General features: G+C 44.8%; 1 protein-coding gene and 1 non-coding gene across 4 annotated transcripts in view; one reads left to right on the top strand and one right to left on the bottom strand.

The window, feature by feature from the left end:
• Window positions 1-22569, bottom strand: part of WWC1 (WW and C2 domain containing 1) — a 153996-nt gene that overhangs the window by 118465 nt on the left and 12962 nt on the right. The window lies entirely within an intron of this gene.
• On the top strand, window positions 17211-17314 carry LOC128778436 (U6 spliceosomal RNA). Its single transcript, XR_008424025.1, has one exon. It is a non-coding gene; the product is annotated as a U6 spliceosomal RNA (small nuclear RNA).

Here is a 22569-nt window from a genome sequence, read left to right as displayed (position 1 = left end):
GCTCCAATGATGTCTCTGTGATTTTCTTCCAAGCTACTGAGAGTTACTTTGAGTTTTGATTCTGGTGCCTTCCCGATTTTACCAGAGGATGCCAAAGATAAGAACAAAGGTCTGTCCACAGTTGCTCTTAAATGGTTTGTGGGGGAAACAGCACCAGTTATGTTAGCAGGAACACCAGAGTTTGTGCATCAGTGGGCCATGACCATGGCCAACAGCATTTCTAAGATTCATCTCCAATTTGAAGATGTTAACACATAAAACAAACAAAACTCACAAGTTAATCTAAAAAGTGATGAGGGGCGCCTGGGTGGCTCGTCGGTTAAGCGTCCGACTTCGGCTCAGGTCATGATCTCACGGTCCGTGAGTTCGAGCCCCACGTTGGGCTCTGTGCTGACAGCTCAGAGCCTGGAGCCTGTTTCAGATTCTGTGTCTCCCTCTCTCTCTGCTCCTCCCCTGTTCATGCTCTGTCTCTCTCTGTCTCAAAAATAAATAAACGTTAAAAAAAAAAAATTAAAAAGTGATGAATTATACTACAATGTATACACAACCTCCCTCAACTCTCAGTTGACTTGGGGTTGCAAAGTCAAATCACAACACAAGCCTGGCAGGTAAGTGAGTAAAGTGGGAAAGGTAGGGGCGTATGAACAGGAAGTAGTTCTAAAGCAGCAATTCTCCAAGGGTGGTCCTACACCAGCAGCTATATTAATCCTGTGTGGGCTAAACGTTTCCATGGAATAGAGAATTCCTTCAGTCCTCTCCATAAGACTAGTACATATGGATGTACAAGTATTTTTAACCCCATTTCTTTTAACATAAAACATACTATTCTGAATCTTGCTATTTGCTTAATTGTATACCTTGGGATTCTTTCCATATCAGCACCAGTAGCTCTACCTCATGCTTAACTACCTACATGGCACTCCACTCCACTGCATGGATGTCCCTCACCTTACCTACACAGCTCCCAGGCTATTTTCTGGTTTTGTTGCTGTCACACCCAAAGCTATGTGAGGAAGTGGCAAAGCTGCAGTCTGAAGCACGATCTCCTGTGTGGGGAGGGGGTATGATGGTGATCCCGTGTGGAAGGCAGTACTCTGGTAATCCCTGTGTGGAAGGTGGTACTCTGGTGATCCCCGCTGTGTGGGAAGGGGTATTCTGGTGATCCCCCATGTGGGAGGGGGTACTCTAGTGATCCCCTATGTAGGAAGGGGTACTTTGGTGATCCCCCCATGTGGGAAGCAGTACTCTAGTGATCCCCCTGTGTGGCAGCTGGTACTCTGGTGATCCCCCCATGTGGAAGGTGGTACTCTGGTGATCCCCTATTGGGAGGGGGAATGATGGTGAGCCCCCTGTGTGGGAAGCGGTTACTCTGGTGATCCCCCTATGTGGGAGTGGGTACTCCGGTGATCCCAAACCTGGCTGTGTGAGTCACCCACAAGTGACTGTCTTGAGGTCAGTTTGGGGCTCTGGGGAGGCAGGAAGGGATTGGTTGTGGAGAATTCTGGATGTACTAGAAGATTCAGCAGCTGTAGGGGTAAGGATGGTGAAGAGGGACAGCTCTTTCCTGTTCTTCCTCTTCCTAATCTGCAGAGCCCTGTAGCCCCTAAATCCGGCCACTGTCTGCCTACAGCCCCAGATCCCCTCACTGCATCCTGCTCTCTGCTCTAGGTCCCCTTCTCCTGCCCTGCCAGCCCCACCTACCTCCTTCTATATGAACAGAGGAAAGAGAAAGGCAAAGGGGGCCTCAGGGAATGAGAGCCTGTGAAGTTGGAGGGAGGCATTAGTTTCATTATCCCAGTATCCCCTCCCACCAAATCATCCCTCTTCAGCATATTCCATACACATATGGCAGGCTCTGTAGCGGTAGGTGTAACAATAATGGTTAGTGAACACTATGCTGAGCATACGCAATCCCAATTAATCCTCATAATTTTGAAGGTACCAATTGTTAGCTCCATTTTATTGACAGGAAAACTGAGCCTTGGAAAATGTGAATGCCTTTGCTCAAGTTACACAGAACATAAGTGGACTCCCTGCACAGAATACCCTAGTTTTCCAAAGGTTCCTTCTAAGCTGGTGTTTCTTAAGCAGCAAATTGAAACTCAGAAGTCTTTTTCTTGGTGAGTGCAGGTCCCAGGCTAATCCCCAAGACCCTCCCACCAGGTACTATGTCTGTGGATGCAGTGAGGGGGACCAGGCTAGGGAGTGGCAGGGGAGCGGAGACTCCTTCAGGTAATCAAGTGAGGAACTTACATTTTTAACCAAAGCCACAGTTTTTAATAAATACAGCTTTACATAATTTTACTTTCCCTTTTATCTTTCTACCCTTTTTTAAAAAGTTTATTTATCTTGAGAGAGAGCGCATGTAGAGGAGGGGGAGAGGGGGAGAGGGAGAGAGAGAGAGAGCAAGAGCACAAGTGGGGGAGGGGCAGAGAGAGAGACAGGGAGAGAGAATCCCTAGCAGACTGGGCACTGTGAGCACGGAGCCTGATGTGGGGCTTGACCTCATGAACCATGAGATCATGACCTGAGTCGAAATCAAGAGCTGGATGCTCAACCGATGGAGCCACCCAGGCACCCCTATCTTTTTAATTATTGTTTGGCCCTGTTGCTCCCACTCGCATTCACTGACCACCCAAAATTGTGGAAGCAAGGCAGGTCTTCCTAAGCTTTCCTCTCTTCCAGTGGGCAATGGGCACAAGGTCCTGGAATTCATACAAAGTAACAAAAAGGCAGTCTACTAATTCCGGGTTCATTAGCATGGCTTGTTAATTATAAATACTCCCCCCTCCAGCCACCCCTCTCCCCAAAATACCCAAAGCAGATTAAGTTTTAACTTTTGCTGGCAGAACACCTGCTTCTGAAATTCCTCCTCCCTCTGCCTCCTAGGATTTACAACACAAAAGTAAACATTTACACTGGTTAAGATTTACCAAAAGGAAGTGAGGCCTGGAATGAATCCTTTGAAGTTCTGTCTCAAAAGAAGAAGGAGCCCTTTTTTAAATATATAAAATAAGAAACCTCAAAGCCTTCTGAGTGATGTCTGACTTGGGTTTGGAGGTAACCAGGCCTTCTCAATTTTTCACTTGGACCTTGACACCAGCATATGTTAAATCTTAAGTATAACTCAAAACTACAGGTCTCTCTGCTCCAGGGTAAATGAGGTTATCAGTCAATAATGCAATCAAGTTGCTTCCTGGAAACTCTAGGGTAGAACTTTCTTCCTGATGAGATATTACCAAGGGGGTAGAAAACGGTACCCTATAGAGGGGGAGCCAAAGGGCAAGGCCAACTTTACAGGCGGGAAAGATCTTGAGACCCACCTGTTCCCTCCAGACAAAGCTGATATTCTCAGTGAGGCATGTCTGTTTTACTGGAGGTGGAAGAGGGACAGGGCACAGCCAGACCAGGATAGATGTTGGCTAAGTTGACAGAGTAAGTACCAGGTGCCCCAGCAACCAGAGTCACCAGACACTGAGGTCATACAGATGCCTTTGGGGAAAAGGAAATAAAAAAAATTCCCCATACCTACCCCAAGATTGCTGGCATAAGCCAATGGAAATGCTATAGTCAGGAAAGGAAGGATGACAGTAGTTGTGTATCTGCATCCAATCAGAACCTTCTATTCCTTTAGTGACAGCACCTACAGAGCAATCAACCAAGAATCCTGAGCACATGGGGCAAGTCCCAGGCAGTAGTTGTGTGCACCTCTGAGTGAAGGAAGAGCGGACAAAGCAAGGACTCACCATGAAATAGCACCATTAATAACTGACTTTGTCCCAGGCACCTGTCGGCTGCCCAATTAGTTCTCCGCTGCGGCCCAGGGAACAAGTGTTCGTATCCACACTGTGCAGATGAGATCATTGAGACTAGCTAACTTGGCCAAGGTTACAAATGATGCCTAAGCCCATTTTCTATTGCATTACGGTCTTCAAATGGAAGGTGTGTATTAAAAGCTGCTGCATGATACACTCGAAGCAGCAGTGAACCTGGAATCCTCCGCTGTGGGAGGCCCAGCTCAGCTTTCCTTAGCTGGGTGACCTTGAGCAAGTCATTTAGCCCTCTGCAGGTGTTTCTGATCTCACTTCTGTCCTTAACCTCAGCATTTTAATGGGTTGCATAGTGGAACAAAGAGTCCACATCCACCTACTTGCTCCAACTTCCTGGCTGATCCAGCCAAGCATTCAGAATTTTATCAGCATGAATGCAACGTATTTATAAGGCTTTTTCCTTGCTCCTGGGTCCCCTATAAAGAAAGAAGCATGGGGGCACCTGGGTGGCTCAGTCAGTTAAGCGTCTGACTCTTGATCTCAGCAGAGGTCTTGATCTCATGGTCGGGAGTTCAAGGCTCACAATGGGCTCTGCACTGGGCATGAAGCCTATGTTGAGAGAAGAGGAAAAAAAAAAAGCATGCTCCTTCCAAAATGAGCTTATATTATCATTATATATCCTTCCAGAGTTGGGAAAACAGCCAACTCTGTTGATGCTACAAGACACCATATTACACTTGGGCTTTTGTTAGGTAAACATCTACAAACACTGGCTTTTCATGGTTCTTCAATCAAATTCAGCCCCAGCAAGGCCTCTTTACTTGGAGAGAGAGAGACACACACACATCCAGAGCCCCTGAGCATTTATTCTTGCTGCCTCTAGCTTCCTAGGGCCTCACTAAGCCACAATGTCACTCAGAGGAACACCAAATTCAGAACCAGAACCGCTGGTTCTGGTTCTCAATTTGATCCAAGGACCAATTACAAACCCATTTCTCTGCACTTCTAAAGCTCCATTTTCCAACTTGTCAATTGGGTATGAAAGAATTTACCTCACAAGGTTGTCAGTGAAGAGCTCTTGAGACCCCAGAAAGTAAAACCCTTTTAATCATAAACATTCTAGCATTTACTATGTGCTGGGCCCTTTAACACACCATTTGAATGAGTCAATATCAGACACACATGTCAGAAACAAATACAAAAATGTAGGACACAGGCTGAACAAATGAACCAACTGATAAATGAAGGAATGGAGGGAAGGAGAGGGGGAAGGAATTAGGAAGGCCAGTGGGGCCCTGAGTCATGTTCAGAAATTCTGGGGTTTTCTATGGGCACTGGAGAACCATGACAAGTTTCCGAGAAGAGCGATTTGCTCTGGAAAGCCCTATGGAAGAAAATTCCAATAGAAGCTGCAACCTGAGCTGCTGGGAAATGATCTTGGAGTCTAGCCACCCTGTTCGCCAGAGACGATTACAACAGCCAATGCCAAAAAGGACACCTGAACTCAGACGGTGGCCATGGGGACCACAAAGGGCCAACAACTGCCAGTGGGGTGGGTCAGACTCTAAAAGACCTCAGCTCCCAAACGATCTCAACAGCTCTGTCCTCTCCAAAACGCAGATTTACAAGGATAAATTCTCCCAGATGCTCATTTTTGTTCTCGGTCTCAAGTGTGAAATAAGGCTGTCACGCCAGTGTCCTGAACCACTAACTTCTGTGCCCACATTCACCTCATTACCTTTAAACAAAATAAAACAAAATCAGTGCTATACTCTCAAGTTCACTGGAGTATTATTCACAATAGCCAAAAAGGTGGAAGCAACCCCAGTCTCCATCAATGGATGAATGGGAAGACAACAGGTGGCATGTACATACAATGGAATATTATTCAACCTTTAAAAAGAAGGAAACTCTGACGCATGCTACAACATGGATGAACCTTACATTATGCTAGCGCATGACGCTACCTGAAATAAGACGGTCACACAAACACCAATACTGTATTATTCCACTGACATGAAATAGCTGAAGTAGTCAAATTCACAGAAAGTAAAATGGTGGTAGCCAGGGACTGAGGGAGAGGTGAATGAGGAGTTAGAATTTCATGGGTACAGAATTTTGGTTTTGCAAGATGAAAAGAGTTCGGGATATGGACAGTAATGATGGGTGCATAGCAATGTGGATGTGCTTAATCCTATAGAACCAGACACTTAAAAGTGCTTAAGACTGTACATTTTGCTATGTGGATTTTACCAGAATTTTTTTAAAGTTTGGCAGGGGGGGGGGGGGGGAAGGAAAGAAGGAAAAAAAGGAAGGAAGGAATCATTGTTGGACTGTCAGTAAATGGGGCAGCCTGAAACAATGCAGCTCTCTGCCAAACAGGCACACCTCATCTGAGAACCTCCTCCCTCTCTTCCAGGCAACTTTTCATTATTGCTTAAAAATTCCCTTAACCCCTTCCCCCTGTCCCACCTGATGCTGACTCAGACCCTTTTAATATCTGAGTGGCGGGAGTCAGCCTTAGGGTGGACATTGCCATCTTATCCTATACCTTGGGACACCTGAAGTTCCCAGTGACCAACACTGACCACATCCATCACTCCAAGACCCAGCCCTCTCCAGCCTCAGGAACAACAGCCCCACGTCCTTGCTGGCATTTCATGTGAGACTGGCAGTTTCCAGAAAATGCTTTATGTCAAGAAGAGGTGAAGTGCCCTGTGGGAACTATCTGTAAGGACTCCTATCAGAGAGCCCCAGGGCCTGCTTTCTGAGAGGCACAGGAAGGACACAGATGGTCACAACGCCGAGCACAGAATGAGGCCATGGAGTTCAGTTTATTTCTGCCCACCTCTGTCCTCATCACTGACTCAAAGAAGATCAGCTTAGAATGAGGAAATGCCTCCATCAATCCCTCCCTTTGCAAAAAGCCGGAAAACTTGCTCTACTGGATCCAATCACTTATTCAGGTATTTTGAACTCAGCTATTAGGTATGTACACATTCAGGATTACTATGTCTTTTTGATGAATTAACCCATTATTACAAAAGCTCTGTCTCTGTATATGGTAATACTCTGGTTTTCGTATACTCTGTATTTTGTCTTATAGCCATTCCAGTTTTCTTTTGATTAGTATTTCCCCATCCTTTTACTACTCGTGTTTTCCTATCCTCTTTTAGCCCAGCTGTCTATTTACGTTTAAAATGAATCTATCATAGGCAGCTTATAAACTTGAGGGTTGTTTTTTTTTTTTTCTCCTCCAACCTGACAGTATCTGCCTTTTAACTGGAGTGCTTAATCCATTTACTTTTAATAAATTATTAATACAGCTGGATTAAAGTCTACGAACTTGCCAGTTGTTTTCCATTTGTCTCATCTGTTTGGTTCTTCTTTTTCCTACTTTAAAGACATCATCCACAATATACTATTTATGTTTGCTTTAAACAGTTAGCTTTTAAAGAAATTATGAAAAATTTTAGAAGTCTTTTATATTTCCGGGGCCCTTAATTTCTTATGGAGATCCAAGTTTCCATTTGATAAGATTTTCTTTCAGCCTGAAGAATTTCTTTTGACATTTCTTTTTTTGTAAGTCAGCTGGTGACAACTTCTCTCAGCTTTTATCTGAAAATATCTTGATTTTACCCTCACTTTTAAGGATTTTTTTTGTTGGATAGAGAATTGTAGGCTGACCGCCCCCCCCCCCCCCCCGCCAACCCCTCCCCAGCTTTAAGCTTTGCACTGTAGAGATATAATACAATTATACTTGGGCTTTGTTTCTGATGAGAAGACAGTAAAGTGTACTCATTGTTTTCCTGTACATAGTATTTATTCGCTGCCTGATTTTTAAGGTTTTTCTCTTTTATCTTTAGGTTTCAGCAACTTGATTATAATGTGTCTGGATGGGGTTTTCCACATGATTCTCCTGCGTGGGGTTTGTTGAACTTCTTGGATCTATAGGTTGATATTTTTCATCAACTTTGGAACTTTTTGGACATTATATCTTCAAATATATTTTCTTCCTCAATTTCTGTCTCTGTCTCCTTTCAAGAATCCAGGGGCACCTGGGTGGCTCAGTCGGTTAAGCATCTGACTTCAGCTCAGGGCATGATCTCACTGTTCGTGGGTTCGAGCCCCACATCAACTTGGAGCCCGGAACCTGCTTTGGATTCTGTGTCTCCCTCTCTCTCTCTCTGCCCCTCCCCCACTCACACTCTCGCTCTCTCAAAAGTAAATAAACATTAAAAAATTAAAAACAAAAAAAGAATCCAAATACACATTTGTTAGACTGCCTGATGTCCCACAGATCGCTGAGGTTCTCACCTTTTTTCCCCAGCTTTTCTTCTCTCGGTGCCTTGTGTGGAGAGTTTCTTTTGCCCTGACTTCACACTCATGTGCTTTTTTTCCTACAATATCCAGGCTACTATTAGATCCATCTAGCGGATTTCTCATTTGGGATACTGTAGTTTTCATCTAGAATTTTTATTTTGTTCCATTTCTCTACTGGTTTATCTCCCTTTGAATTCTTTTTTTTTTTTTTTTAATGTTTATTTATTTTTGAGACAGACAGAGACAGAGCATGAATGGGGAGGGTCAGAGAGAGAGAGGGGAACACAGAATCCAAAGCAGCAGGCTCCAGGCTCTGAGCTGTCAGCACAGAGCCTGACATGGGGCTCGAACTCACAGACCGTGAGATCGTGACCTGAACCGAAGTCAGACGCTCAACTGACTGAGCCACCCAGGCGCCCCTCCCTTTGAATTCTTAAACATAATACTTTAAGGTCATTTGCTGCTAATTCCGTCATCTCTACCATCTCTGGGTCTCTAGAGTCTTTCCTTCTATGTCTAAGTACCTATTCTATCATATGCTGGACATGATGAATACTGAGCTGCTGAAAATCTGTTTAAAAACATTTTGTTGTGATCGGCAGTGAATTTATTGGCAGATCAGCTTTATTCTCTTGCAGCTTTTTAAGCTTTGTTGAGCCATGAGTTTAATGATGGAAGTCACTTGTTAAGAATGGTGGAACAGAGAAGTATAAGGAACCTGGGTCCTTGATGACTATGTGGAACCACCACTCCAATCCTGATTGGCCTTTTTTTATTTAATGTGATAAAGAAGTAAAGTACTATCTTGAAAGTAAGCCATTGTTATTTCTGACTTGTACTGCCAGCAGCTAAACACTCTGTTAAAAGTACTAAATATCTACTAAGTAAAGCAGGTGTTGGGAGATAAAGTAATTTACAAGTTAGATGTGGTTCTTGACCTGTCAGAGCTTACAGTCTAGAGCAGGAGGTGGCAAACTAGGGCCTGCAGGCCAAACTCATGCATTGCCTGTTTCTGTAAATAAAGTTTTCAATGGGACAGAGCCAATATTTGTTTACATATTATCTACGACTGCCTTTGTGCTATAAAGTTGAGTAGTTAAGACAGGCAGTATGGTCCACAAAACCTAAAATATTTACCAGCTAGTTTTTTATAGAAAAAGGTTGCTGAGTCTTGTCTAGGGTAATAGTTCTCAAACATTCTGGTCTCAGGACCCCTTCACTGTCTTAAAACTTGAGGACTCCAAAGAGTTTTTGTTCATGTGAGTTTTATTTATCAATATTTACCATATTAGAATCAGAGAAAATGTGAAAACACTTATTTCTTTGAAAATAATAATAATCCCATCACATGTTAACATAAACAATGTTATAATTAAATGTTTTTAATTTATACATGTATAATTTAAATGTTTTTATAATTAAATGTTTTCTAAGTCCCCTCCAAAAACATTAGTGAGAAGAGCGGCATTACTTTATATTTTTGCAAAATTCTTTAATGTACAGCTGAAGAGAAGATAGCTAAGTCCTAAGATCTGCTTTTGCATCAGGGTGTTGCAAAATCACACAGCATGTAGCCTCTGGAAACTCCACTGTCCTCTTGTTATAGATAGAAAGTAAAAAAAGCAAATAATTTCTTAGTATTATCATGAAGTTTTGACTTTGCAGACTCACTGAGAGAATCTCAGGGACCACACTTTGAGAATGGCTGTCTAGAAAAGTCCTAGGCGGACATTAAACAAATAACATGAGGTTGGGGCACCTGGGTGGCTCAGTTGGTTAAGCGTCTGACTTCAGCTCAGGTCATGATTTCATAGCTGGTGGGTTCAAGCCCCACATCAGGCTCTGTGCTGACAGCTCAGCCTGGAGCCTGGAGTCTGCTTTGGATTCTGTGTCTCCCTCTCTCTCTGCCCTTCTCCCACTCATACTCTGTCTGTCTTTCAAAAATAAATAAACATTAAATAATTTTTTTAAAAGAAATAAATGGTATAATTAAATAATTATCATTAAACAATTGATTAAAATTTTTTTGTAATTTAAATTAAATGACAGCTCAAGCTGTCAGCACTGGGGCTGTCCCTGGGCTCGAACCCAGTAACTGGGAGATCATCACCTAAGCCGAAGTCAGCCACTTAACCAACTGAGCTACTCAAGCACCTGTAACAATTGATTTAAAAGAAAAGAATAAACACTGAACCTGGCCCCATCTGGGGAGTCAGGGAGTGATTTCTTGAGTAAATGGTGTTTCAGGCTGGGCTTGGAAAAGACAGTTAAGCAGGTGAAGGCAAGAGAGGGGAAGCTCTCCCTTCCTTCAGTGTGTCTGCTCCTCCTGCCTGGCTAAGGAAATTGGGTTAGTCTCTGGGGAAGGATCAGAAATGAGGATGACTTTCCCATGACATCCTCCCCTGGGGGGACCAAGGCAGAGATATGCTCTGGGAAACAAAGGGAAAGCTTTAACCCCAGGGTCCTCCTGACATGCCTGGAATCTATCCCAGGGACAGGGAAATCCTGATTTCTCTGGGACAAAAGCTGGTATTCTACAGATGGGGCACTATATGGAGGCCCAAATGCTGACACACAGGGGACCCAGGCAACGCAGGCCTGAGGACAGTTATCCAGGTCCTTAGGATGTGGTATCCTATGGTAACAGAGGTAGCAACATCAACCCTTAACTCACTGTCTTCCTTTAAGGCATTCAGAACCACTCGTCATCCAGATGGTTAAAGTTGTCAAAGATGTAAAGATGGTTAAAGGCTGTCAAAGTTACTGGCTGAGGGACCAGAGCAGCTCCCTTCCACCAGACTGCCTGGCCTCATCCCATTTCCCAGTTGCCCACTCTGCAAACACTCACTCTCAAACCCAGATTCTGCCAAGTTTCAAGATGGATATTGGAGGCTGCCGCTGTTCTTTTTCCCCCTGACATGCCCACCTTGGGGTGGAAAACCACCAGATTCCAGCTACCATCTCACCCCAACATCCCCACTTGAAAAAAAAAGCAGGCAGAGAAGAAAACAACCCCTGGCTGATGGAAGGCAGCTGATTCTCTTCTGTTCACAGTAATGATGCCCTAAAGTTATCAAAAACACGTAAGGAGTCTTGAGGTATTCGATAGGGCTTCTCTGTATTAGTTCCTTGAATCCTCTCAGTAACCCCATGAGATCAGTTTACATATTATTCCATTTTACAGATGAGAAACTGAAGCACAGAAAGATCTTGCAGCTGACCCAGGTGACAAAGTCAGGAAGAAGTGGAATCAGCATTAAACCCAGGCAATTTGGTTTCTAAGATTCAGCTCCTCAAATGTACATTTTACTGCCTTTCTATATTCAAAAGGACACAAGGAGTTAGTTTTTTAAAAAGTATCTGTGTAGGGGCATCTGCGTGGATCAGTCAGTTAAGCATCCAACTTTGGCTTAGGTCGTGATGTCATGGATCGTGAGTTTGAGCTCCGCATCAGGTTCTCTGCTGTCAGCACAGAGCCTGCTTCAGATCCTGTGTCACCCCCATCCCAGCCCCTCCCCAGCTCACTCATTCTCTCTCTCTCTCAAAATAAATAAATAAACTTAAAAAGTATCTGTGTAGATGTTCAACACCGCTAATCATTAGGGAAATGCAAATCAAAACCACGAGATACCATCTCATATCCATTCAGACGGCTAATATAAAAAAACCCAGGAAATGACAAGTGTCTTGGTGGGGGTGTAGGGAAATTGGAAGCCTTGTGCACTGCTGGTGTGAAGGTAAAATGGTGCAGCCACTGTGGAAAAGAGTGTAATGGTTCCTCAAAAAATTAGAAGTAGAATTACCATATGACCCAGAAATTCCACTTCTGGGAATATATCCAAAAGATTTAAGGCAATGACAGGAATAGACATCCGTACACCCTTGTTTATAGTGGCATTCATGATAATCAAAAGGTGAAAGCAACCCATGTGTCCACGAATGGATGAGTGGATAAATATAGTATATACACATACAATGGAATACTATTCAGCCTTAAAAAGGAAAGAAATTCTGACAACTAAGGGAAATGCTAAGGGAATTATGCTAAGGGAAATAAGCCAGTCACAAAAAAGACAAATACTACATGATTCCAGTCATATGAGGTACCCAGAGCAGTCAAATTGGTAGAAACAGAAAGTAGAATGGTGTTTGTCAGGGGCTGGGGGAGAGGTGAATGAAGAGGTGAGAGTTTAATGGATACAGAGTTTCAGTTTTACAAGATGAAAAGAGTTCCCCTGAATTGGACCCTTAAGTGGTTAAAATGGTAAATTTTATATTTTCCCCAACCAAAAATAAATTTATGTGTTTTTCTGTTTAAAAAAAATTTTTAATGTTTATTTATTTTTGGGAGAGACAGAGATAGAGACAGAGCACGAGTGGGGCAGGGGCAGGGGCAGAGACAGGGAGACACAGACTCTGAAGCAGGCTCCGGGCTTGGAGCTGTCAGCACACAGCCTAACGTGGGGTTCAAACTCACAAACGGTGAGATCATGACCTGAGCCAAAGTCATATGCTTAACCGACTGAGCCACCCAGGAGCCCCTTTTTATTTTAGGGAGACGGAGGGACAGTGTGGGAATGTGCGAGAGGGTGAGAGGGAGAAGAGGGTGCGAGAGAATCTCAAGCAGCCTCCATTCTTAGCACAGAGCCTGACTTGGGGCTCAATTCCATTACCCTGGGATCATGACCTGAAAGAATATCAAGAGTCAGACGCCCAACCAACTGAGCCACCCAGGCACCCCAAGGATAATTTTTCAAGTTTACCTTTTAAAACATTAATTTAGGGGCACCTGGGTGGCTCAGTACATTGATCTGACTCGACTTCAGTTCAGGTCATGATCTCACGGTTTGTGGGTTCAAGCCCCACATCAGGCTCCGTGCTGACATTGCAGAGTCTGATTGGGATTCTCCCCACTCTCCACCTCACCAGCTCTCACACGTGCTCTCTCAAAATAAACATTTAAAAACAGAAGTATCCTTGTAATACACCTTAGAATGTCTATTATTATAATTACAGTAGGAATTACCCTGAATAATTTTTTTTTTTTTTAAGTGTGGAGGGAGTGACTACATTTCTGAACTTCTGGAACTGAGAGAGCCTTTGCAAACAGATTAAGTGCTATGGCCTTTCCCTGGTCCACATGCCAAGCCAGAAGAGGTGATTAGCAGGCTTAAACTACTGGTTTCTAATCAGAAAGTTAAAAAAAAAATCCTTTGTCAAAGAAAACAGAACAAAGGGCCAGTAGGCCCAGGAGTTATACAATAAAAGCTGGCTCATGCTGTGTAAAAAGGCCCTTCCATCTCCTCATGGCTGTGTCCTCCTAACACCGTGCTCTTCATGACATCCAGGGCTATTGTACTGTATTGATAACACATCATTCAGTGTGGTGTGGGCTCTCACAAAGGCAGGCAGCGCCCCTGCGTGCAAGCAGGACATTTGGGAGACAAATCCCAGGAGTTGTTAGCAACTGCATCGACACTGTGAACTGTTCCCATACACTTGCCTCTCCTTCCCACACAATCCTGCTTCTCTGTCTCTCTCCAGTGTGTTGAGGATATTGGGAATACTGGAGAACAGGACTCTTTCTGAAAAGGCCTCCATGCTCACTTTTCCAAACAGCTATAGATTCTAAGAGGCCAGGGGCCAGAGAGGGAAATAGAAGAGGACGGTATGGTAGGGGGAAGGGCCCTGCTGCAGTGCCTGGGAGCTGACAGGGAGCATGTGTCCTGTGGGTCATCAAAACCTCACCTCCTCCACACACCCCGGCCATGCTACCCACCAACCACTGGGCAGCACCTCCTGTCCTCACTGCCCTACAGAGGAGGGTCTGTGGGAGCTGGCTGCCTGTGGACTCTAGGAAGGACGCAGGAACTTCCTCCAGCGCCCGGATTCCAGCCATAGCACCCTGGAGAGTGCGAGAGCTTAACTAATTCTCAAATCAGGACACATACACAAAACCCTCTGAGAAGTGGTGGAGAACTCAGCTAGTGTTAGCAATGTTACATCAATGCAAGCCAAAGACCTCCAGGAGACAAAGTGGCAGTGACGAGCACTGAGCCGTCCTGGATGGAAACCCGACTCTCTTGCCAACTTGCTGTGTGACCCTGATAAATTCCCTAACCTCCCTGGGCCTCAGCTGCTTCATTTGGAAGGCGAGGACAAGCAAAACAGTAAATGCTTATGAAATTCCTTGGTACCCAGCAGCTGTCATAACCTCCAGGAAGTTTCCACAGCATCTAACAAGACTTTTGAATATAAAATCTTGACCAAATGATAGCACAGCACTGTCCTCCTCCTACAAGTAAATCAAGTGTCATTTGAGGAGATGAGAAGAGAAAGGGAGTAGATTCAGAAATAATACCCTTATGAAGAAAGCACAAAAGAAACTCAGTAATTACCTACAACCTTAGCAGCAAACATCCAGAGGATTTGGACACAGCCCACATTAACTAGAATTGGACGCTCCCCTTTCATCAAGTCAATTTAAGAAGCATTTGCTGAGGGCCTACTGCATACTGAAGTCTCAGCTGCTCTGCCTGCCCCTAGAACTCAGCCAATCCTATCTTTTCAAAGGACCAAGGAAGGTTCTTAGCCTACTTTGGACTGAGAGCAGACTGCCCTTACCCTGACCTCAGGCATCAAGAGGTCAGTGAGGTCCCCTGTGGTCATAGCCGTCTGGGATAACCGTAGAGTTGCACCAAGACCCCTACATCCTGCTGGTGCTCAAAAGTCCCCTGCCTGCCAAACACACAGAGATAAGCAAGCAGGATCAGAAGAGGGACCCTGGACTTGCAAAGCAGGTTTCATGGTGCTCAAGTGAAGAATAAGGAACTGCATCTTGTTTTTCGAGAGAGGTGATGGGCCATGTTATCAGATCACAGGCATCTGGCTCTACCTTCACTGACATGATTGAGACAGCCTGTCCAGGGCTTCTCTCTGTGTGATTTCTGTTGGGTCAACAGTTACTGGTTTGGCAAACAGCAATTCAGAGCCTTACACAGAAAATCAGGGTAGCAAACACTGAGAAACTGGCGGAAAGTACTTGTGGGAGTTCCATGGTCCAATAGCGCTATTCTTTACCTCTCTTCCTGTCTGATGAGGTGGCTTGCGCAAGCTAGCGGCTCTGGATGTGGGGTCAGGCCGGGGCTGGCAAACTGGCCTTGAGTCTGGTCTTCTACATCAGGAGTCTCCTTGACTGGCAGGCAACAGAGCTGGACCCCCACACAGGTGGGCTGTATCCCCAGCCAATCAGAGCCATGGGCTCTCCCAGGGTCCAATGCTTGCCCTCTGGCTCCAAAACTTGACCGGATGAAGAAGAAAGGAGTCAAAAGGTGACAGACTTCCTTATCAGGAGGCTTGCAGTCCTCACCCTTTACTCTGTGACTTTCCCTTGGCCTCTCAGCTGCCTTCAGGGGTATCCATTCATTTATTAGTACCAATCAGGTGTTCGACACCACTGTGCCGGGCCTGGGAGAACACAGACACGAAAAGAATGATGGCTCCGTGGTGGGTGCATGTGACAAGGGTGCACAGAGGGGCCCTGACCAGAGCTGGGACAAGGCAGGCTCCCCACAAGAGGAGGCCCTTATGCTTAGCAGCACAGGGAGGGAGGAATAGCAGGCAGGGCACACACACTGTTCATGCAGGCGGGGAGGAGAGGGTTTCAAGTTGAAGGCATATGAGAATCCTCTGGGTAGTATATTTAAAATGCACATTCCTGAAAGCCCCAATGATATTCTGATTCAGTAGATTTCAGGTGGGGGCCCAGAAATCTGTTTTATGAGCTCCTTGGGGGAGTCTAAGGCAGGAGGTCTATGGACCACACTCTGAGAAACCCTGCTTTGAAGGAATGGAAAAAAAAAAGAGCCATTTGTGGCTTTGATGGAATATTGGTTTATTTTCCTGGAATTTTCCCAAAGGGACTTTGGCCAGCTCATTAATGATTCGTTCTTCCGTCATTTTACACAGACAGACATGCCAACATCAAACAAACTAGAAATGAACTCAGGGAGGGTGTTAGGAGCCCCCACTCACAGGGATGGCTGTCACTGTGTTCCACGAGATGACAATGGGCATCATCTCAGGAATGTGTCAGGTCAAAGTCCATGTTTACACCAAAGGCTGTCTACAGGTGAACTGGGGCCCAGAAAGCAGTGATGGGAAAGCCTCCTGGAATCTGGCCACACCTCCTCACCAACCTCACACCAGGGAAGGCAGGGCAGTCTTTAGATGTCTTTCAGACTTTCTCTGCAGCCCACAGCTGGCTCCCTGCCCCTCCTGTCCTGGGTCCCCCCTACCAGAAGCCTGGCCTCTGACACCCCAGCGCCACCTCACTCAGGCTCCTCCTAGCTTGGACCGGGGATTGCATGTTGGGGCTCTGGCTCAACCAGCCTAAGCCTCGGCCGAAGGCATTGTTTCTACTAGTACCTGTGCAGCAATATTTTTGTCCTATTCAGTGCTAGTTCCAGGGAGTCCACCATTTATTTCGCTGGCTCAAGACTCTGCCTGGGAAGCTTATGGGGGATTCCCAGCCCTCCTTGCTCTTGCCACTGGTCTCTGAGGCCTGGAACCCTGCCTTTGTGATCTCTGCCAAGTGCCTGCTGGGCTGCCTCCTTATTATGTGTTAGAGCCACAGGCACTAGCCTCCCAATGCTTCCCAACTTCCCACTGCCCCATGTTCCCAAGGGCCGAGTTCGGCTACCCTGGGGACTTCCCACACAGTCTGCATCTGCTTGGACCCAGCTGCTGAATACGCTGCAGCCTCAGGACCTGCCTTTTGTCAGCAGGTGTGATCCCCTTTCAACTGACCTTCACACCCCATCCAGCTTCAATCCCTCATCCCATGCGGAGCTCTGGGAACAGGCTAAGAACTCTTTTCCACGGACAGTGTTTATAACTGGTTGTAATAATCCAGTGTTTACTGATAATACAGCTATGTGGGATACCCTACATCAGAGTTTAGTAAGAGGCACAGTCAGCCATAGAACAAAAACCAAAAATTAAGGCGAACAAACAAGCCAAGGCTATGCAATGTAGTACTGAATGGTCTGGTCAGTGCTACTCAAACACGAACGTGCGTAAGGGCCACTGAGATCTTGTTAAAATGCAGTTTCTTATGCTTGCTTCGGCAGTACACATATACTAAAATTGGAACAATGCAGAGAAGGTTAGCACGGCCCCTCCGCAATGACCCACAAATTCACGTAGCATCTCATGTTTAAAAACAAACAACAACAAAAATCAGTTTCTGATTCAGCGGGCCTGGGGTGGAGCCTGAGATTCTGCATTTTTAGCAAGATCCCAGGCGATGCTGATGTGCTGGTCCACAGCCCACACTTCCTGTAGCAAGAAGGCAGGGATCACACAACCGAGTGGGAGTTAGCCACACAGAGGTGAGGCCAGAAGCAGAGCTCAGAATCCAGCATGTGCTCAGATACAGTAACCACCAGGTCTTACTCACTGCCACCGAATCAGAACAATCTACTCTAGAAGTTCCGAGAAAGAATGACCTGGGGATGGCCACGTGCCCACAGCCTGTCCTGAGCAGACAGTTGCTGTGGTTGGCACCACGGCATCCCTGACGCTTCCCTTGTCATGGTTTCCTGTACCAGACTGAGTCCAAGTCAAGGTCAGCTCTGTGATTTTTTCCAAACCAGCATTTCTCATACGAATTTGAAATTCTGGACACCAAGTTAGCTGTGGTTGCTGGGCTGAAGGGTTATGAGACAGGCTGGGGCGGCGATAGGGGTCATCTAATGCTGTGGTAATATCATAACTGCTAACATTTTTGAGTATTTAGTCTGAGCCTTGTTGTCGGTTAAGTGCCTTACGTGGGAGAATCCATGGATTCAAAGTGAATGGCAATTTAAGAGTGAGAGCTCTGAAGCCAGACAACCCGAAACTGAACCCCAGTTTTGCCACTTTCTGTGTGACCTGGAGCAAATTACATTAGCCCCCTCTATGCCTCCACCTCCTCCTCTGTAGATGGGGAGAGTTATAGTACCTCTCCTAGATAGTCAGTGTGACAGCTGGCTGAACTAATAAATATAGAATATTTAGCGTAGCACTTAGCATTCAATAAAATCCTGGCTATTATTTTCTTATGCTTAGCCTTATTTGTAGAAAACCAGGAAACTGAGGCTCAAAGAGATTAAGTAGGTTGCCTGAAGTTACACAGCAAGTTAGAGGCAGAACTGATTCGAAACAAGGTTTGCAAATTTATGCAATTTATTTTAGATTTGTTGTTTGTAGATTTCAGGAGGCAGCAGAAACCTCTCATGGCCTCCAGTGGCAGCTCCCACCTGCCCAGCAATGGGGGCTGCTATTCCCTTTCTTAGATTCCTGTGAAATCTAAGCTCATAGCAGCCTCTTTTTTCAAGAACCACCTCGTGTGGGCTTTTCCTGCTTTTGACTAGAACAGACTTGACTTAAAGTAGATCCCTTCCAGGCAGGAGGAGGGAGGGAGATGATGGATGAGGGAAGAGGGAAGGCCCCATGGGGCAGGTAGCATCACCCGTGGCCTGGGAGGGAGGTGGGACTTCCCCGGATATAGGCAGGGGCTGGGAAACAGGCCCACAACGGGAGAATGGCAAAGTGCAGGACATGTTTGGGCACTGCCACTAACCCAGGTGGACTACAAGCAAGAGGACCAATGAAGACAGCTCCGTAACCACAGCTAACAATGACTGGCACCTACAATGCTGTTGGGCACTGTGTAAAGTATTTTAGACAGTTTAATTTAAACTTACTGAAATTGTACGAAGTATGGTTATGTAAGGGGATGTTTTGTTTCTTATACACACATATACAGGCATTCAGACACAAAAGATACTAAACACTGAAGTATTTAGTGGCAAAGAGACATGATGTCTAACTTGAGTAATAACCAATTTACTCTTAAATGGTTTATATATATAATGGTCTTATATATTAAATTATATGCGTTTGTATATATATACAAACATACATAGACTCACAAACTTACACGTAGGGAAAATGAGAGACTATAAGGTAACTGGGTAACATAAAAATTGGTAAATGTGGGTAAAGGGTGTATGGAAATTTCTTACATTTTTGCAACTTTCCTGTAAGTTTAAAATTATATCAAAATTTACAAGATTCCAAAATGTGCATGGGAAAAAGATTTTTAAAATATCTTTAAAAATAGTATGAGGTCAATACTACTATCACCACCATCTTATTAATGAGGAAAGTGAGGCAAAGAATGAGGGATGTAGAAAATGGAGTGGGACAGCTTCGAGAGGTTTTGACTGTCAAACTCAGAAGGATGTCCCTCAGTAAACTCAGGAGGGCCCTAAAGAGTATGAAGAGAGGGGTGGTCAGCATTGGGTTATGTAAGACTAATCTGAAAGCAGGCTATAGGTTGGCTGGAGGGGGAGGCCTCTCATTTTGTCTTTATTTTCAATTAAGCTTCAATAGGAATGAACAGAAAAGGAAGGAGGTGTCAGAGTCTACAAAATAAAGGGCAGAAGAATTGGCAGTTAGATAGGAGGAAGAATCCAGATGATGAAAACAGGGGTTGCCTGTGTGTGGTGGGGGAACTGGGTAAGTGGGGACCAGGTGGGAGGGGTACCTACATTTTGCTGTACACCTTTTGGATCTTCAGAATTTGAACCATGCCGGTTTAGCATGGCACTTTCTCATGGTAATGGCAGAAAAGGCAAGAGACCAGGGCTGGATTCAGGTTTAGATCTGTGGTAGACTGACTGCATGCAGTGTTTGTGTGGACCCAGAAATGATGTCCAGCAGATAACTGGAAATGGGCATTTGAGCTTTCACTGTGGAGGAGGTAGCAGAAAGCCTGGGGTCGGTCACAGGACACTATTAGGGTAGAGCAATAGGAGATAAGGCCAAAAAATGCCTTTCCTTTCCTGCATAAGAGTGACTGCCGGGGCACCTGGGTGGCTCAGTTGGTTAAGCATCTGACTTCAGCTCAGGTCATTGTCTCATGGTTCATGAGTTTGAGCCCCGCATCAGACTCTCTTCTGTCAGTGCAGAGCCTGCTTGGGATCCTCTGCCCCCCTCTCTTCTTGTCCCTCCCCAATTCGTGCATGCTCTCACGTGCTCTCTCTCAAAAATACATAAACATTTAAAGAAAAAAAAAAGTGACTGCCAATAAAGGAGGTGTGTCAACACCACCACTATATGCCTGTGCATTGTTGGTCGGAATGTAAACTGGTATAGCCACTATGAAAAAACAGTATGGGGGTTCCTCAAAAAAATTAAAAGTAGAACTACCATATGACCTAGCAATCCCACCTCTGGGTATTTATTTGAAGCAAATGAAAACACTAATTCAAAAAGGTATCTGCACCCCATGTTCAGTGCAGCATCATTTACAACAGCCAAGATATGGAAACCGATGAATGAATGGGTAAAGAAAATGTGGTGTATGTATACAATGGAATACTACCACCATAAAGAACAATGAAATATTGTGTTAATATGGATGGACCTTGAGGGCATTAAGGTAAGTGAAATAAGACAGAGAAAGATAAATACTGTATGATTTCATACGTGGAATCCAAAAACAAAACAAAACAAAACAAGCTCACAGATACAGAGAACAGATCGGTGGTTGGCAGAGGCAGGAGGTGTGGCGGGCAAAATAAGTGAAGGAGGTCAAAAGGTACAAACTTCCATTTATAAAAATAAGTCCTGGAGATATAATATACAGCATGGTGACTACAATTAACAATATTGCATTGCATTATTTGAAAATTGCTAAGAGTAAATATTAAAAGTTCTCATCACAAGAAGAAAAAATTATAACTATGTATTGATGGATGTTAACTGGACTTTTGTGATGATCATTTTGCAATATATACAAAACTGAATCATTACATTGTACACTTAAAACTAAATGTATATGTCAATTATATCTCAGCAAAATAAATAAAAATAAAGGAAAAAAAGGACATCGGTGACAGAGGAGGGGCAGCCACATTGTTAAGTCAAGGAAGATATTACTGTGTGGCTCCTGTGACCTTTCTGGAACTGTGATCAGAGCATGGGGGGGAGGAGGGGGGAGCACTAAAACGTGAATAGGGGTTATGGAGCCAGTGGTTACAGGACTCCTGTGTTCTTCAGAGGGAGGGGTATGGGGTAGGAGCATACAGACTGAAGACTGATTCTTGGAGAGGGAACACCTGAGCACACTGGCGAGAAAGCCACAGATGCCTGAAGAAAGGAAGAGATTTCTTTGCTATGAGGACCAAGAAGTAGGCCAGGTTGCAGAAGAGGCTGGAGGGATTCTAGTCCTGGTTGGGTTCAGTGGTTCTCAAACTTAAGAGGGCATCAAAATCACTTGGGGGTTCTTTTTACAAATGTGGAGTCTGAGTTCCACATAACCTGTAGATTCTGATTCTGTTGACTGGCTGGGCCTGGAAATCTGCATCTGAGCCACTCTTAGGGGGTCCAGATGTATGCATTCAATAGACGATGCTGCCTCAGGGGAAACCTAGCTCCTTGGCCAAAGTTAAGAAGAAACCATGTTTGTTACCACTAAATTGAATGTGCAAGCTACTGACTGGAATTAAGAAAACCTGGTCAAAGAGGGAGACAGGCCATCATTATAGATGTACTTTATTTAAAGGTAAAAGCAAATTCAGTGTTTCTAATTAGTTTCTAATTACAGAACTTTACAACTTTATGGCTTGACCTCTGGTGTCATTCACAAGGTCTGCTATTTTCTTTTAAAAAATGTTTTTAAGTTTATTTATTTGAGAGAGAGAGAGTACATGCAGGCACGAGAGAGCATGGGCAGGGAAGGGGCAGAGAGAGAGAGAGAGAGAGAGAGAGAGACACAGAGACAGAGAGAGAATCCCAAGTAGGCTCTACGCTATCAGAGCAGAGCTTGATGTGGGCTTGAACTCAGGAACCACGAGATTATGACCTGAGCTGAAGTCAGATGCTTAACCAACTGAGCCACCCAGGTGCCCCGGCAATGTCTGCCTTTGGTCACTGCTGTACCCCTTTCCTAGCACAGCTCCCACCAAAAACCAAATACATGCAGGTAAGGTATTCTTTTGTTTCAATTCTACCTAATGTGCCAAAGAAGTGCAAGGTAACTCATGCCCAGCTAGAGCCAGTTTGGGCCTGAGATGACCCAAATGACTTCTAGTGAACCCCAAACAAACATCCCACAACATGTTCCACTGGGCAAGCAAGAATGTTGCAGACCAAGCCCATGTGCTGTGAAGACACCAAGGTCCAAGAGGAACTTAATTCTTGCTAAGTCTTTTGTGCCAAAGTAATAAGAGATGGAGCTCTACTGAACACAGTCACTAAGGAAGGTGAAGAAGGATGCTGATCACCACCATGGACCAAAGAATTTGGTCAGGTCACTGAACCCTGGGGGGATTTTGTAAAACCTATTGTACTCAGAAAAACAGCTCACTCACCCTGCTTACTGAAGGAGGACATCTGCTAAAACGAGTAGAGCAAACACAAAAGT

Source organism: Panthera pardus, unplaced genomic scaffold (assembly GCF_024362965.1).
Source record: "Panthera pardus isolate Hobbes unplaced genomic scaffold, ASM2436296v1 HiC_scaffold_2, whole genome shotgun sequence".
Lineage (NCBI taxonomy): Eukaryota > Metazoa > Chordata > Mammalia > Carnivora > Felidae > Panthera > Panthera pardus.
Note: the sequence above shows the minus strand (reverse complement) of the source record. Positions and strands in the feature narration are given on the sequence as shown.